At 39.5% G+C, this 16,377-nt stretch overlaps 1 non-coding gene across 1 annotated transcript; it reads right to left on the bottom strand.

Moving 5' to 3' along the window:
* Window positions 1–256: 256 nt before the first annotated feature.
* On the bottom strand, window positions 257–392 carry LOC130023053 (small nucleolar RNA SNORA51). Its single transcript, XR_008792372.1, has one exon. It is a non-coding gene; the product is annotated as a small nucleolar RNA SNORA51 (small nucleolar RNA).
* Window positions 393–16,377: the final 15,985 nt, after the last annotated feature.

Raw genomic sequence — 16,377 nt, 5'->3', positions numbered from 1 at the left:
AAGAAAAGAAATAGTATTGACCATTATTTTCCATGTTTTGCCTTGAAAATATGTCGGATCAGCACATTTTCAAAATTTTAAAGAATAAAAGACTTAAGGTTTTTCTACTATGTTAAAAATTTTAAGCACATGTAACCATACTTCACTGATTTGTTATCATTCTGGAAAAATCATTATACATAGGTAATTCCCCCAGATTATAGTGAAATACCTTAAGGACGATGCCTGTCTAACCACTGAGAATTGATTATATTTCCTATGTAGTCTTCATTCACTACACAGCCCAGGCAAGGTCCTTGACTGAGGTATATATATGGAGTAAGTTTGCTGGCCCTCTTCTTTCTATAAAGAATAGTGTAAAGAACATATCCTGTCATAAGCACCAGGTGGCCAGTTTCTTATTGTTGTTTTAATCATTTCTAAGACTAAATTGATTTCTAAAATCAATTTCTCAACATGGCATCTTCTGTAGTTCTATGGAATCCCTTTTCTACTGCCATTCTTTTAATGTTTCAGTCTATAAACATTGCCACCATGCATGATTTAAAATCTCTTCTTTGAGAAATACGTAGAAAAAGCCACTGGGCTGGGTGACAAGAAATTTAAAGAGGAGATAGCAATACCTGCAGTACTGCTATCTGCAGTGGCACATTAAGGAAGCCCTGCACTGTAGCACTTTCCTCCCATTTTTCATCGATTTGCTCGAGTGGGCACCAGTAATGTCTCCATTGTGAGACTTGTTGTTACTGTTTTTGGCATATCAAATACATCACGGGTATCTTGCTAGGCTTTGCCGTGCGGGCGCAGTACTCTAGGTAGCTTGCCGGGCTTTCCAAGAGGGGCAGAGGGATTGAACCCTGGTTGGCTGGGGTCGGCTGCATGCAAGGCAAACGCCCTACCTGCTGTGCTGAAGCAGTTTTTTGCATAGCTGACCTTTGAAGTTCAGCTGGAAGTAGGGACCTGGGAGTGTGTTAGACAGGACATGGGCATGGGGCTGGGCATTTGACTAGCTGTCCTGTCACTTCTGGGTGGGGGACCAAGGACTGTGGCAGTAAGGGTGCTGGTAGTGCAGTTCCAGTGACATTCTGACCCCATTTCTGCTCAGCCTGTATAGCCTGGCTAGTGAGAATGAACTTTCCCAGGCTCTCCTGTTTGCATGAAGCATCCTTCTTTGGTCAGTAAAGTATCTTCAGCTCTGTTATTGGTTGCTCTGTTATCGGACACACAGGAGACACACACAGCCCCTGTGTGTCTTCAAGATGTCAGACCACAGTCTTTTCCTTCTTCTACCTATCTACCAGCAGCACGTTCACTTCTCCAGGCTCTGCACAACCCAGCATCATCTCCTTTCCTGCCTTCATACCTGCTCCTTCTGCTGCCCACAGTCAGTGCTCTTTCCTCTCACGTGGCCTTGATGCCATGATCTCACTATGTGGTGTGTTTCAGTCAAGCCTGAGTCTCCTGGGGTTTGTGGTGTCTGCAATGTAATTATTGCCAGAGTGTGGGAGGCCTGTTTGTCTCCCTTTCCTACGGTTCTGAGTAGCTACAGTAAATGTTTGTTGAAATAATAAATGAATGAAGTGTTTTTATTGAGTTCATCCTTGTTTGGGGCTGTAAAACAAATGATGTGTCTTCTCAGAGTTGGAATATTGTGGGAAGGTAAAACTGCCAAGCAACACAAATATTCTGGATTTCACACTAATTATGAATTGAGAAAAGGCCACATGATGGTAGGAAGTAAATTGAGGTGGTGAGTGAGGTATTTGTCCTCTCTGAGAACATACCCTGGGGAGGAGGGTGGCTCTTCAGCTGTGTTTGCTTATCCTACCAAGTTTTAATCTTGTGAGCCTGCTAATAAGGCAGCCTAGAGCTGTAGCTCTTGTAGGAGGAAACCATCCATTTCTCACTATTGTGTGGGATCCATTGGAACCCCTGTGATTTGGCTCTTCCTTTATAGTACACATGATTAAAGGCCCTCCCGTTGATCGTCGATTTGCTCGAGCGGGCCCAGTAACGTCTCCATTGGAGACTTTGTTGTTACTGTGTCTGGCATATCGAATACTCTCGGTAGCTTACCGGGCTCTCCGAGAGGGGCGGAGGAATCGAACTCGGGTCGGCCATGTTGGCCGCGTGCAAGGCAGACGCCCTACCCGCTGTGCCTCCAGTACACATGATTACTCTAGTAATATTCATACTGATATTTATTTTCCTTTTGCCTCAGTAATTACTCTTGTCGGAAAAAAGCTTGTCTGTAAAAAGACAGTTGTGTAATTACTTCTCTAGAAAATTGACTTTCTACTGAGTCCTAGGATTAGTGTTTGGGAAGAATGGGTGTCACATTTTGGGACAGCCAGTGGAGTAACAGACCCTGAACTGGGCTCATTATGTGGCCTTTGCAGAGCACAGATCAGTCCTTGTGCCTTGGTCACGGCTTTCAACCTCAGTCACCCTCTGCACTAGAAGTGACATTCTTATTCTACTGTTATGGTGAAAGAAAGCTACGTGTAGCCCACGGCAGAGCCTGGCAAGCTACCTGTGACATATTTGATATGCCAAACAAGTCTCATGATAGAGACGTTACTGGGCCCGCTTGAGTAAATCGATGAACATTGGGTTATGAAATTTCATTTATTGATTGATTTATTTTGGTTTGGGGGCCATACCTGGTAGTACTCAGGGATCAGTCCTGGTAGTATTTGGGGGACCATATGTGGTGCTGAGAATTTGAGCCAAGGTTGACCACATGCAAGGCCAATTGCTCTACCACTTCCCTGTACTGACTTCCAGCCCTAGATTTAGGAACCCTGGAGAGATGTAAGGGTCAAATAGCTATCATTAACCTGTAAATAAGAATTGTTTTAGTAAACACAGTAGAAGACCTCAAAAAATATTTATGGAAAATGAAAAATTTGGATGGTGTGATAGAGGGGCTCTTCCATATTGGTAATTTTTTTTTCCTTAAATTTCTCTGTCCCTTCCACCGAAGAAATCTTCAGAACACATTTTGAAAATGTTGAAAGAGTAGCCCTGGAAAAAAGGTAGGATTAGAATGAGACCTATGATTCTGTCTGATCTAGGGATGATTTAGTTGTCACAAGTGACTGCCTTGCCCTGTAAGGCCATTTTATCTTTTTAAGGGTACATTCTCACTTCCTATGCTCTTTTAGACATGATTTTGGGCAGCATGCATCTTGATAACTTGTGGATACACATCTCCTGTCTGGTATTTATTCCATTTATGTGTCTTGCAAAAAAAAAAGTCCAAAGACACAGTATAGTATGCAGAGTGCTTGCTTTGTACCTGATCTACCCAGGTTTGATACCTGGTACCCCACATAGTTCCTTAAGCTATGTGATCCCTGAGCTAAGAGCCAGGAGTACTGAGCATAGCCAGATATTTTCCCCCAACTCCCCAAACAAAAACCTACAGAAGTTTTGAGGGAATGGTTGGTTCATGAATTTTATTTGGTTTTGGAATTGTAATTCACAGGGTTCAAAAAGCATATTTAGTGAATAGTTTGACTTTACCATTTACTTTCTTTCCTTTTAATGTTCAGTGCTATCAGCCTCTTTGTTTCTTTCTAGAATTGTTTTTACGCATATTCCAGGAGGTACTTATAAATGTGCCCCACTTCCATTGCTAAAATGGTGGTATAGATAGTGTTCTTCATCTCTTTAGTGGCTTGTAAATACTTACTGAGTTTAGCTTATATTGAAAGGAAGTGATTTCAGGAATATCATCTGTTGACCTTCTGCTTTCTTCATAAATAAGACCAGCATTAGTTTCATGCTTGGCAGAACATTTCACACTCCTTAGAAAGGTGAGAAAATCCTGGCACTGTGATCCTGTTTGGTGGTTTCATCTGTGAGCAAACCCTAAAAACCTTTTGGGCTTCCAGTTCACATCCTATAACCACCCAAACAAACAAGAGCACACAAGAAAAACTGAGCAAAACAAGAATAAAATCCCCACAAATTCAGGAAAAATTTCTTTACTAACCAGAAATTCTCACTTTTTTTCTCTGTTTCCTCTGAATCTCACCAAATTTTAAGATTTGGTAGCAAGTCAACAGAAAGTTCTAAACTCATTTTCTCTTCCCTGGCTTCTCATGGCATTGGAGATTGTTTCTATTTGGTGCCCTTATCTTTATGTGGGCCATTCACTCGACTAGGATTGGCTTGCTTCATTGAAACAATGGACAATTTAGAGGAGTGATATAGCAAATATCCAAATCACAGAGTCAACACTGAAATCATGAGTTAAAGTTTTACAATCAAACTTAAAATGGTGCATGTCAAAATAGCCTGGTGGGATGGGGGTGGAGGAGGAAACCTGGGAACACTGATGGAGGGAAGTTGACAGTATCAGTGTTGGGAACATATACACATATATATGTTGATTATTAATAGCTTTGTAAATCATGTTGCTCTAATATTAAAAATATATTGGAAGACTTAAACCTCAGGAGGTCTTTTATTACGCAGTTCTTCACAACCCGACTATGAGTTTAGAGATCTTTCATCTTACATTATTAAGTCCTGCATTGTTTTAAGGTGATTTTAGGATAAAACAGTATTCATCAAGCTTTACTAAAGGGTAGATATTTAAATTGTAGTCTCCCAGAGAGGATGTTTCCTAGATATCCCTCAGATTACTGCTGTTGTTGGTTTTTTTTAATCTCCAGCTCTGACTTTTATAAACCTTTCTAATAACGGCTCGAAGTTCTCTCTCCCGAGGTACTCAAGTTGCTTACTCCTCTCATTCCCTTGTCTGTGATTCCTCCTATCACTCAGTCACACATTCATTCATCTGTTCAATGAATAGTACAGACTTCTTGTTATGGTTAGTTTCATGTGTCAGCTTGGTGAGGATATAATATCCCGTCATTCAATCAGGCACACTGATCTGGACGTTACTGAGTGACTATTGTCACATATTACTTAAAGATGTGAATAGTTCTGAGAAGTGTGTCTGTCATTTCTGAGAAGTGTTTTGTCATAGTATGGATTACATAGAACACACTTAGACTGTGTGGTGTTGTTAGTCTGCCAGAGCCTGGGCCATGTACCATAGTTTACTCCATCATCAGCACTGCATGATTGTTGCACCTGGTGTTTTTATTTATTTATTTATTTATTTTCTAGTAATACCAGTATTTCAGAAAAGCTTCATGTAATGGTCACATCTCACTTTTATTTTCAATAGAGAAAATACTGGGATAAGCCTTCAATCTTATCAATTAGATCTTGCTGTTTGCTGCAGCTTGGATGGAATTAGAGGAAGTCATGCTAAGTGAAGTGAGTCAGAAGCAAAACAGTTCAAGGCCTTAGACAATCCCTAGTGGAAACAGCTCTGAGATATGGTCAATAAAACTGTGATCTGAGGACGCTAAGTTATGGGGGGGGGAAAGGAGGGTACAATGAAAGGAGGGTACAATGATCTTTAAATAATGGTAAATAGAGCCTGGCACCAGTGGTAGGCATGGCATTGAAGCACTGCAGATATACAAGTATAAAGAAATAAAACAATATTGTGCCAATGTACTATCATTTTTAAAAGGATAAAAATGCCTATTTTTATTTTAATATTAGTTGAACAACATAATACAAAATTACCTTAAAAGATAATAATAGTGGAGTTCATGCCCAATTCAATCAGCCTAATCAGTGGCCAAATAAATAGCAGTATTCCTACATTAAAAAAAAAAGATAAAAATAAATGCAGGCTGGAGAGGTAGTGCAGAGGTTCAGGCACTTGCCTTGCACATGGCTGACCATAGTTTAGACCCCACTGTCACCAGGAGTGATCCCTGAGCACTGGCATGTGTGTCCTATGCACGTCTCTGCCCACTCCCCTCCTCCCCCACCCAAATTTAACAGATCTGCAGGTATGACTTAGTGTTAGGACTGTATCCTGAGGTCAATCCCAGGCACTGCTATCCCTCCCCCTACTCTTCAAAAAGATTTAAAATAGAGGCCAAGTACTATGTGTTATCAGTTAGTGTTATTGATTTCCTAGCTGGCCAAAATCTTCCTCTTAAATCTTCTACTAGAAGAAATGGGATATTTGTATAAAATACTGACTCCTGCAAATTAGAAGTGGGCCATAAAATCCTTTTTTTGTAAAAGTGGATAAAAAATTGGTGACAGTGAGGATGGAAATCTCTGGAATAATAAGTGACCTTTATCAGTTTTCCATCTCTTTTGTGGGCAATAGAAGAGTCTCTCTTGGAGAGCTAAGATAGCTTTTGAAGTGAAAGACAAACCTTCTCATGCAAAAAGAAGACTGCACCCTGTCTCCAGCTGGCTGCCACAGCTCAGGAAATGCAGAATTCTCTTTATCTCTTCAAATCAGGCTATTGCATGCATACTTCTACATCATTCACTTCCAGTTTCCCTTTAGCCTCAGGACAGAAACAGGGCTCATAGGCTTTCTGAAAGATAAGACTTGCTCTTTCAGTTTACTGACCTCTGTGCTCTAAGTTATAGTCTTTAGCATCTGGAAGTCCTCTTCCTGGTTGTGCTTGAATCATTGACACTCAATGAAACTTGCACTCAGCCAGTAAATAATTTACAACCAGTAAATAATTTAAATAATGAAGTATTGTCTTGCTGTTTTGCATAATAATGTTTGTAAAAGGCAGCTAGTAATAATTTATTTAATTATCAACATAGATCTTTATTGATATGGAAATAAATCATGGAAAGTTTAACTTTAAAAATAAGCTGTTGGCCTCCTGGACCTCAGGAGCTCTAAACTCTTCTCAGCTAAGGTGCTCACATGAGCACCTAGGCAAGGGGGTCTCTTGGCAAGAGGGTCTCTTGCGGTTTTAGAAGTGCACCAGAAGTAGAACTCTAACTCAGGATCAACACCAATGCAGGCTCTCCCCCACAGGTACAGCAGCATCTAGGGTGTGACCTCTGGGGTGGCAGTCACTCATGAGACCTAGTTATTTTCCCCTTTCATAGTGCTTTGCACTAATTTCTCAACCTTCATTACCTAATTCTTACAAGGACAGCCTGGCTATCCCAAACACATTAGGCCAATAGTCCACTAGCCTATTTCAATCAAAATATTCCCGAAACTCACCAAAATAATGATGGACACAAGAACCTGAAAAGTATAAAAGAACACATTTTGTGAAGCTGCACTAGAGACCCCACGTAAGTCACAGAGGAGCACCAAAGAAGAAATTATTATTCTTGAAGGGGAAAAAGGAGAACACTGTCAACCAAGCTCATCCAGAATCCTCCCTTCAGGGAGAAAGGAACACTGATACTGAACTGGAGGGATCTATCTCCATACTACTACAGCAACATGAGGAAACAGCGCAGATCCCCACCAAAAAGAGTGGATGAATAAAAGTGCCCCGAAGCCTTACAGGGAATAACCACATATACAGTCTCTCTGATAAAGAATTCAGAGATGAAGTCTTGAGGATGTTCACTGACCTCAAAGAAAAGGTGAAACAGACATCCAGTAAATTTAAGGAGGGTATGAAAGAAACAGTGGAATGAACAGCCAATACAATACAGGAAGAAATGAGAGCAGAAATAAGAAAGCTACAAACAAAAGTGTCACTAATAAAGATTTTAGGAGATGAAATTAAAAACTCAGTGGGTGCCCGCAATAGTAGAATAACAATAACCAAAGACAGAATCAGTGAACTTGAAGATGATCTGTGGAAAGTATGTAGGCAGCAACAAATAATGAAAAACACTGTAGCAATGTAGCACTGTCCTCCCCTCACATGATTTGCTAAAGTGGGCATCAATAACATCTCCATTATGAGACTTGTTACTGTTTTTGGCATATCAAGTATGCCACAGGGAGCTTGCCAGCCTCTGCTGTGCGGGCGGGATACTCTCGGTATCTTTCCGGACTCTTCCAAGAGGGATAGAGGAATCGAACCCAGGGTGGTCACGTGCAAGGCAAATGCCTTACTCACTGTGCTATCGCTCCATATTGGAAAAACAGCTCAAAATAGCTCAAGGGCAAATAAGAGACCTAGGGGATAAATTAAAAAGGAACAACATAAGAATCATTAGAATACCAGAAGGACAGCGAGGCACCTCCAATGAAGTGGTTGCAGTTAAAGATATCATTACTGAGAAGTTATCAGAGCTGGAAATCAGGATCAACACCAATGCAGGCCCTCCCCCACAGGTACAGCAGCATCTGGGGTGTGACCTCTGGGGTGGCAGGCATCCAGATCCAAGTAGCTTAAAGAGACTCTAATAAAAAGACTCCCAGACTTATCATAATCAGAATGATGAATACTACAGATAGAAATGCAATACTGTTAGCAGCAAAGTCAGAGAAGGAAATCACATACAAAGTACCATCCTTTAGATTTATAGCAAATTTATCAGAGGAAACTGTCTGAGCTCGAAGACAGTGGTAGGATATAGTGAAAAAACTCAATGAAATGAACGCCTCAGCAAGAATACTTTTATCTGGCTAGACTCTTTCACCCAGACTCAAAGGAACAATACACTATTTCATGGTTAAATAAAAGTTCAAGAACTTAATAGACTCAAATTCAAGAACTTAATAGACTCAAAACCAACCTTAAAAGAAGGACAGAATGGGCTACTGTAAGACAAGACAAACCCCACAAGCACAAACAAATCTCTATAGAAAAATGGCACAAATACCCATAGCAATAATCTCTCTCAATGTCAATGGTATAAATGCACCAGTTAAGAGACACAGTGGAAAAATGGATAAAAAAAAAACTGAACCAAAGATTCTGCTGCCTACACATCTGAACAGAGTATACACAAACTCAAATTCAGTACCTGAAATGGACCTATCGCTATCAAGGAAAGTGAAACAGTGATCAAAATTCTTCCCCAAAACAAAATCCCAGGTCCCAATAGATTTATTCAATAGTGAATTCTTTCAAACATTTAAAAGAGGACCTATTGCCAGTCCTTTTCAAGCTTTTCCAGGAAATTGAAGAAACAGAAACACTCCCGAACAGTTTCTATGAGGCACATATCACCCTAATACCAAAAGCAAACAGAGATACCACAAAAAAAAAAATACAGGCCGATATTCCTGATGAACGTGTATACAAAGATCCTCAACAAAATATTAGCAAATAGAATCCAACGACTCATCAAAAAGATCATACACCATGATCTAGTGGGATTCATCCTGGAGATTCAAGGATGGTTTAACATTTGCAAGTCAATCAACATAATCCATCATATCAATAAAAGAAAATATAAAAACCATATGATCAACGAAAGCTCTCAATAAAATGGCATTGATGTTACTTTCCTCAGTATAGTCAAAACCATCTATCACAAGCCTGTGGCAAACATTATTTTCAATGAGGAGAAACTAAAAGACTTCCCTCTTTGATCAGGGACAAGACAGGATGTCCACGCGCACCACTTCTGTTCACTATAGTACTGGCAGTAGTTGCCATAGCAGTTAGGGAAGAAAAAGCTGTTAAAAGATATTAAAAGAGTTCCTTCCATATAGGAAAGGAAGAAATCAAGCTCTCACTATTTATAGATGACATAATCCAAATACTTAGAGAACCCTAAAGCCTCTACCAAGAAGCTCCTAGAAAGAATAGACTTGTATAGTAAAGTCAAAGACTACAAAATCAATACCCCAAAGTCCATGGCTTTCCTATATGCAAATAATGAGAGAGAAGAAAGGGATATGAAAAAAACAACACTATTCAAAATCATGCCTCAGAAAATCAAGTACCTCAGAATCAGTTTAACTAAGGAGGTAAAGTACCTGTACAAAGAAAACAACAAAATGCTACTTCAAGAAATAAAAGAGGACACGGGGAAATGGAAACACATCCCCTGCCCATGGATTGGGAGAATTAGCATTGTCAAAATGGCAATACTCCCCAAAGTATTACACAAATTCAATGCCATCCCTATAAGGGTACCCATGGCATTTTTCAAAGAAACTGATCAAACACTCCTGAAATTCATATGGAATAGTAAGCCCCATGACTAGCTAAAGCAGTTCTTGGTGGTGGGGGGATGGATATGGGAGGCATCATCTTCCCCAACGTAAAACTGTACTACAAAGTGGTAATAATTGAAACGGTATTGTATTGGAATAAAGACAGATACACAGACCAATGGAATAGAGTTGAATATCCTTACACACACCCTCAAATACATGGTCACTTAATCTTTGATACGGGAGCAAGAAATATCAGATGGAGCAAGGGAAGCTTCTTTAACAAATAGTGCTGGAAAAACTGGACGTCTACGTGCAAAAAAAAAAGAGAGCAAAAACCTGTCTTAGACCTCTATCTAATACCACGCACAAAGTCAGATTAAAATGGAATATTGAGCCTAACATCAGAACAGAGTCCATAAGGTACATTGAAGAAAAGATCAGCAAAACCCTCCAGTATATTGAAACTGAAGGTATTTTCAAAGATGAAATGCCACTGACCAAACTAGTGGAAGCATACTGGAAGCAAAGATAAACAACTGGGTCTAACTAGTGGAAGCATACTGGAAGCAAAGATAAACAACTGGGTCTATCTTAAACTAAGAAGCTTCTGCACCTAAAAGGAATCAGTGAACAGGATATAAGACAGCCTACAGAATGGGAAAGGATATTTACCCAATATCCTTCTGATGAGGGGTTAATGTCAAAGATATACAAGGCACTGGTTAAACTCTACCAAAAAAACGCCCACCCAATCCCAACTGAAAATGGGGCAATGAAATGAACAGAAACTTTCTCAAAGAAGAAATTTGAATGGCCTAAAGGCACATGAGAAAATGCTCTTGGTCACAAATCATCAGCAAGATGAAGATAAAACAGCAATGAGATATCATCTCACACCACATAGACTGGCACACACCCAAAAGAATAAGAGCAACCAGTGCTGGCATGGATGTGGGAAGAAAGGGACTCTCCTTCATTGTTGGTGGGAATGCCAACTGGTTCAGCCTTTTTGGAAAACAATATGGACATTCTTTCAAAAAACTAAAAATTGACCTCCATTTTCACCTAGCCATACCACTTCTGGGAATATACTCTGGAGAACCCAAAACACAGCAGAAATTTCATCTGCATTTCTGTGTTCATTGCAGCACGATTCACCATAATAGTCAGAACCTAGAAACAGCCTTAGTGCCCAAGAACAGCCAAATGGATAAAGAAACTTTGACACATCTACACAATGGAATACTATGCAGCTGTTAGGAAAAATGAAGTTATGAAATTTGCCTATAAATGGATGGACATGAAGAGTATCATGCTGAGTGAATGAGTCAGGAGAGGACAGATATAGAATGATTGCATTTATTTGTGGTATATAAAATATATATGGTAGAAGACTAATATCCATGTCCATGAAAAACAGGGACTAGGAGGATTGGTCAGTGTTTGGAACTAACCACAAGTGTGTGTGGGTCTGAGGGTAGCTAAGATAGAGAATGAATCAGTATGACAATAATAGCTGGGAATGACAAGATCTGAGTGTGAAAAGTAGGTAAAGGGATACTCTTGATAACCATTCAGTATCAGTACTGCAAACCACAATGCCTAAAAGGAGAGAGAAAGAGAGAGAGAGAAAAAGAGATGAAAAGCACCTGCCATAGAGGCAGGCAGGGGACAGCGGTGGGAGGTGATGGAGGGGAACCTGGGGACACTGATGCTGGGAAATGTACCGTGGTGGTGCGATGGGTTTTGGAATACTGTATGACTGAAATGTTATCATGAACAGCTTTGTAATGGTCTATCTCACAGTGATTCAATAAAAAAGTTAAAAAAATTAAAATAAGCGGCTGAACAATCTTGTATCTAAAGTTTGTTGTAATTCTGTCACTGTTAAGTTGTAAGTATTTAAATATATGTAAATTAGAGTAGTGTTTCTCAGCCATGGGCTGTATGACCCCCTCTTCCCTTTGGCCCAAAATCTCTTCTCTTCTCCTCACCTCTCTTCTCTGCTCTTCTCCCTGCCACGCCCCCCTTCCCCCATCCCTCAGTCCTTCTCTCCCTTTGCCACACTAGACATTTCTAAGGGCTTATTCCTGGCTCACACTCCTGGTAGGTTCAGGGACCATATGGGGTGCCAGGGATCAAACCAGGGATTGAATTTGGGTCAATCACATATAAGGCAAGCATTCCACCTGTTTATTTGTCAGTTTGATTTTGTAGAAGTTATGCATATCAGTATAAAAAGCCGCTATTACTGGTGGGGTGAGGGGTTGGATTGGGATCAAAGAAAATATCACAGGATAAGAGGTTAGAATTTAGCTTCTGAAAAGGGATTGATATTATATATGACTATTTATTTTTCTCCTTTTCCCAATTGTTAATGTACTGGATTATTTTGATAATTAGATGTGGAGTCAGACATGGTTTATCTAGTATACTTAGACCTTTGCACAGATCCTGTTAGATACTTGAGTTAAGGACTTGAATTTAAAATTGTAAACCACATACCAAAACCAAACAAGAAATATGAATCTAAGGAGTTTCAAGCCAGTTACCAGACCAGCTGCAGTTTGCAGATCAGATTTATGTGACTCTGAAGGTTGTCTTTCATCTTTTCCATGTTTTATTATAGAGAACTTGGTAACAATTTATGCTTAATGAATTGCTGCTTAGTCCTGTCAAAATCCTTAGGCTTAGAAATTGCTGTCAGGCTTCTTGTAATTAGTGCATTGTTGGAAATGGAAATCCCGTCTTAATACCCTATTGACTGCTTTGAAATTTCTGTAAGCATCTACATACTTACTTTTTTTTTTCCTCGTGAATGGTATGAAAAGGATCAGTGTTGTTCCAGTCCTGTCCTGTTTCTAAATGTGTACGCACTGATAACCCCTTTTAAAAGAATTCAGAGCTGTGTGTGGAGGGTGGTGGCTTCAGGTAGCAAGCGGGCAGGGTGTCTGGAGTTTTCAAAATTGAGATAAGATTTGTAGGAGGACTTGGGGGTACTCTGATCCTTAGGTTTCTTTTCCTAAGGGACATTTGGTATTCCTATGCAGGGTAGGCGGTAAGTGTTTTTTATTTGATAGTGATATATGTGTTGTCCCAGGCAGGGACTTTCTTGTTCCCAGTGGACTGGTAATTATTGTCTTCTTTTTCCAGTATCCCATTTCTTAATTGCTTTTACCAAATTGTGTCCTTTTTGTTAGGGTAACTGTTTCATATGTTAGGGTAAATGTTTCTTTATGTTAGGGTAAATGATGAAAGCCACTTTTGTAAAAGTGAAACATTTTTATCTTACAAAGTGTTTTTACAAGAGTGAGTCAAGTAAAATATTCCCTAGGTAGCAGGTGTCTCAGAACAGGAAATCCTTAACATGCAGTCCACATAAAAATGAATAGAAACTTGATTTTTATATCAAGAAAAGTATTCTGTGGGTTTTTTTTTTGTGGTTTAGGTTTTTGTTAGGGGCATACTGGGCAGTGCTCAGGACTTACTCCTGACTCTGCACTCAGGAATTATCTTGGCGGGTGTTGGGGATCAAACCTTGGCTGGCATCATGCAAGGCAAACACTCTTCCCACTGTACTACTACTTTTTCTTTTCTTTCAAAGGGGGTTACATCCATACACATATGCATGCTTTTTTAAATACTTATAGTAGTATACACATGTTTAATAAATTTTAAAGCTGTTTTATATTTTAATAAAACTATTGTATTAAAATGCTGTACTACTACTTTTTCTTTTCTTTTAAAAGGGGTTACATTCATATACACATACTGCTTTTTTGGGTACCTATAGTTAGTCTGCACATATTTAAGAAATTTTAATAAAGCTGTTTAAAATTTCTTTATTGAAGACATTTTAATAAAGCTATTAATGGAGATGTTCAATATTCCAATTTTTTGAAGTGTCAGTTCTTCTGAGTCCAGACAAGAAAATCTACCAGTAAATCTTTCAAATGATGGTCTCTGGCACCACATATGGTACCTCAAGCACAGTCAGGAGTGATCCCTGAATGCAGAGCCAGGAATAAACCCTGAATACAGTTGGATGTGGCCCCTACGCCCCTCCCCATCCCTGCTCAATCTTTCAAATTATGTTTGTATATGAGACACTTTTCTATGGCTAAGTAGAGAGAGCTCAGTGAAAATGGAGGAAGGTCACTATGGCTTTGCCTTTGGTCATTTGGAAGCACTTTCCTGACTTGCCTCTGAAGACTCAGTGGCAGTCAGGACCCCAGCTCTTGCCCATGTAGACACTGCAGATTTAGATAATCTACTGAAAATCACCTTTTTAAGATTCTTGTTTCAACATAATAGAAGGAATAAATAGGCAACAAGTCCAGGATTTGTTCTGTACAGATACCATTATTTACATAAGAGGCAGTTCTGTTCATGGGATTAGGCTATTTGCTTGTACCTCTGAAGGAGATGTCAGAGCACAGGAAGTAGCCAGTTCCTCCTGGGCAACTGCTGACTACCTGGAGGTGAGGTGAGGGTCCCAGATGGCTGTGGGAGCACTTGCTTCATCTTTATGTGATCATAGATACATATGATTTTTCGCCCTCTGGTTGATCAAAGTCTGTTTCTTTTTCTTATGTATCTGTGATACTCATTGTTATCTTGTGCTGGATCTTTACAGAAATTAAATGAGATCATGTAAATGCAGACACTGCCTGTGGCTAGTCAATGAAGGACACTGGGTAACTGTGCTTTTTTCCCCCTTCCATGTCTGTATTCTGTGATCTCATTTTAACCTCTTTGCTAGCCTTTTGGACAGTGAGGAATGATGTGATTGGGGTTAGGTTGTGGAGGTGGTCTGATTACCATACTGAGAAACTTGCATTTTTTTCCCCCTGTGGCAGAGGGTAACAAGTTTTCTAAGGTTCTAAAGCTCAGATATGTGCTTCACGGAAGTTGTTCTGATGCTGTTTTTAAGATCAAAGCTGAATGAAGTTTAGAAATAATTATGCACTGTTTAGTAGAGAATTATGGTATAGGTACTTGTTGTTCAGTGAATCATTATGATCGAATCTACTGGAAATTAATGATTCCTGATAGATGTAATTCTCACATTTCAAGCCTGGCATTGATGCACTTCGTTGGTAGTCAGGAGATTGAATTTGATAATGGCAATATATCTGTTTATCTGGAGTGCTTTAATTGAATTTATTGTAGGGTTTACTTTATTGATATAAAATGAATTTCACCCTTTTGAGGCAGTCGAGAAATAACTATATAACCTAGAGAGATTTTCCCCTGGTTGTATAGAAGGTGGCAGCAGTAAAATGCAATTTATAGTTTTAATAATAACTATTACTTTATTACATTTATAACTGCAAATGATGACTATTCAGAGGAAACTTTTATGTGTCAGTTAGTCTGATTGAAAATATTTTGTGTCTTCTATTATGAGTCTGAGGTTTTTGTTTTGTTTTGGTTTGGCCATGCCAAATGTGAGGCAAATGGTCTCTCACTGAGCCCATTCCTGATCCTTGAGTGGGTATTTTGAAAATTATTTATATGTATTGATACAGATTCAATAGTAATTTATGACTTCATACTCTTCCTTCCCCCATTTGCCTTTCATATATCTGCAGACTGAGGCTCTTTGCATCTTGGTCTTGCAAAGGGGAGTTTACTTTCACTGAGAATGTTCCTGGAGACAGCTTGTTTGTCAGAGTTTACTGAGCTTTTGAAGGTTTCTTTTATTGGTACTGTTGCAAAAATATTATTCAAAAAGCATCAAATGTGAACCAGAGAGACAGTGCAGGAGGTAAGGCACCTGCTGTGTCTGCTTGTCCATGCTACCATGGTCCCCTGAGTCCCTTGGAGGCTACTCTCGAGCACAGAGCCAAAAGTAGGTCTTGTGTACTGAAGGCTGTGCCCCCTTCACACCTCTAAAATGTATCAAATAAACAGATAAAACTCAAATTCAAACTTAACTGAAGACTGTATGAGTTATTATTTGGCTTGACTTAATCATTTACACTTGATTATAGATTGTATCAGTCATCATTTGGAACTAGTTTACCAGAGTCAATTACTTGATTATCCATATTGCTTCTGATACTGTATGAGGAAAAAATAAGTATTGGGTTTTGTATCTCAGAAAGCAGGAACCCACATAACTGGCTGTTAAGTGTTTCTGTAACCACCTTATTTTTCGATGTGTTTTTGTTAAGTATATCTAATCTAGGCCAAGTTCCTTGTTAAAAATAAGAATTTAGGGGACAGCAGCCAGAAAGATAGCACAGGGTAGATATTGTGCTCCCTACTAGATTCCATTCCCAGCATTGCAAGTCTCTGAACATCACTGGGTGTAGCACAACCTCCAGCTGGACTAGGCAGTACCGCATCCTTAGATCCTAGTGCAGAACTATCCTGCCTGGTTAGCCAGGTATTACCAGAGGAATCCTTGGGTCCCTTTGGGTACT

This window comes from Sorex fumeus, unplaced genomic scaffold (assembly GCF_029834395.1).
Source record: "Sorex fumeus unplaced genomic scaffold, SorFum_2.1 ptg000021l, whole genome shotgun sequence".
NCBI lineage: Eukaryota > Metazoa > Chordata > Mammalia > Eulipotyphla > Soricidae > Sorex > Sorex fumeus.
This window is presented reverse-complemented; position numbering and strand designations above follow the sequence as displayed.